This window comes from Melopsittacus undulatus, chromosome 3, assembly GCF_012275295.1.
Source record: "Melopsittacus undulatus isolate bMelUnd1 chromosome 3, bMelUnd1.mat.Z, whole genome shotgun sequence".
Lineage (NCBI taxonomy): Eukaryota > Metazoa > Chordata > Aves > Psittaciformes > Psittaculidae > Melopsittacus > Melopsittacus undulatus.
This window is the reverse complement of record NC_047529.1, coordinates 88,296,451-88,298,987: the sequence shown is the minus strand read 5'-3', so window position 1 is coordinate 88,298,987 and position 2,537 is coordinate 88,296,451.

The window sequence follows — 2,537 nt, the reverse complement described above, 5'->3', positions numbered from 1 at the left end:
TGAGTTCTGGTTTTACTGTTAACTTACTGAAATTGCTACATGGCAGTTTGCATTGGCAAATTACTAAATTCCCCAAACTTCGTATTTAATTTAAAATGACATAAATAAGTACAAGGAGTGTAAAGAGCTCATCATGTCGTGGTTTAAACCAAGTCCACACACAGCTCGTTCACTCACTCCCCCCCTCGCTCCCCCAACTCCCGGAGAGTTAGGAAGGAGAATCCAAAGAATGTAACCCCCATGGGTTGAGATAAGCACAGTTTAATAGCTAAGGCACAACACATATCACTACTGCCATTACTACTACAAATAATGATGATAAAGCCAATAACAAGTGAAGAGAATACAACACCTCACCAGCCACCGACCCATAGCTCACCCCACCCTGCCCAACTGATCACCGACCAATACCTCCTCCATCCCCCCAGAGCTCCAGCCCTTCCGGGTCTCTCCCAGTTACCTCCTGGGTATGACGTGCTATGATATGGAATACCTCTTTGGCTAGCCTGGGTCAGGTGTCCTGTCTCTCCTTCCTCCCGGCCTCCCCTCCTCCCTGGCAGAGTATGAGGCTCACAAAGTCCTTGGTCAGTCTAAGCATTTGAGCATTTCCTCAAGGAACTTCATGATTAGAGATTTGTAAACAGCTACCCCAGCTTCCCCTACCGTGGGAACAGTAGGTCTTTTTAGAGCAAGATTTGTCTTAGCTAATACAGAAGACCTTAGAAAAAGAAGGTGTAACTGTTTTAAGGAATTAACATTAAAATCAGGTTAGAATTTTAATTTTGGGTATTCAGTATATTAAATTAAAAAGACATCTGACTAGTAATATGGCTTTGTTTCTGTACCGAAATGCAGACTTTGAAATATCACAACGTAAGAAAACCTTTTTGATCTAATGCATACAGTCATAGCTATTACAAAAACAGTGCCAGTGTGGATTTATGTGGTGGGTGTATCTTTTCTGTTTTCTAGCTGTCAGTACAAGACAGCTATAAAACATGCCTGCCAATATACGAGATCTCTGAGAGGGTTGAAAACCATGAAATATACCAATGTTGAGGAGCTTTCCAAAGGGACAAGGCAAAAGCAAGCAGGGGCAATTAGCACACAAAGAAGCCAGCCACCACGCTCATCTCTGAACATACTTCATATTAGAAGTATGAGCTGAACTCATACTTCTAATAACATAGGGAAGTCTAAACAAACTCAGTGCCAGCCATGAATCACTGTCACGAATCATTGTTGGCTACAAGCCAGGCAGGCTATGTGGCAGTGCTGACAGTTAGGTGGCTGCTCAAAAGGTCTAGGGGGACTCCAAGCAGCACACCACTAGAGTGCCATTGAATGCACATCATCAAGCCCAGGGCGTCTTCTCCACACTTGCCCACAGAGTAACTGTCAGAGCTACAGCAGTTCTACCCTTACAACTGTTTGGTAAGGCTCTGAGCTTAGTCCTCATTTGAGCTCACTGAGACAAAATTAAATCCATAAACTGTACATGTAAGGAGCAAGATCATTTTCTGTCTCCCATCCCGAGGCAGTAAAGAGTAATGCAAGTGACAGCAGGGAGGCTTTTTAGAGCTAAATTTGTCTTCACTAAGTATAAGCGACCTTGAACAAAAGATTTTGAAGGAAACAAGACCCTAACAGAAAAGTCTGCTGAAAAGCTGAGGGATGGAGGAGGTAAATTATTCTCTGGCTCAATTCCTGTTACTCAGGACCATGCAGGCACGAACAGCAATAAATTTAAACATAAATAAAAGCTTTTATGGCTGTTAAGTGTGGTCAGACCCCAGCACTGTCTGGAGAGCCTGTGGGGCATCCCTGCCTGGCAAGACTGAGCAGACATGGCCATGGGCCACCAGCAACCATGGGGAACCTGACTCAGGGCTGGGGAAGCTGCACTGTAGCATCCCCTGGGGCCCCTTCCTACATCCACATCCTCGGCTCTCCACGGATTGTCTCATGGGCCCTTACAGCTGTGTGTGATCAGATCAGTTTTATATGCTTGATGCCCACCATGAGGCACTCAAATCAACATCACAGCCCATCTGCGCCAGTTTCACAGGTTACAGAAGCCAGAGGGCTGCTTTCCGAAGATGCTGGGTAAGCCAGCTCATGTCATAGACCCATAGAACTGTTTGGGTTGTAGAAGACCTTAAAGATCATCCAGTTCCAATCCCCTGCCATGGGAAAGGACACCTTCCACTAGATCAAGTTGCTCCAAGCCCCAGCCAACCTGGCCTTGAGCACTGCCAGGGTTGGCACAGCTACAGCTTCTCTGGACAACCTGTGCCAGTGCCTCATAATCCTCACAGTAAGAAACTTCTTCCTCACATCCGACCTAAACTTCCCGTTTAAATCTGAACCCATTACCCCTTGTCCTATCACTACAGTGTCTGATAACAGCTCCTCTCCGTCATTACAGCTCCACACGCTCCTCCCCTGCTACCGCCTCTCCGCGCGTTGCGCCTGCAGGGCCGCTCGGAGCCCTCCAGGGGGCGATGCCGCGGCGGCTGGCGGCGGCTGTGCCTCTC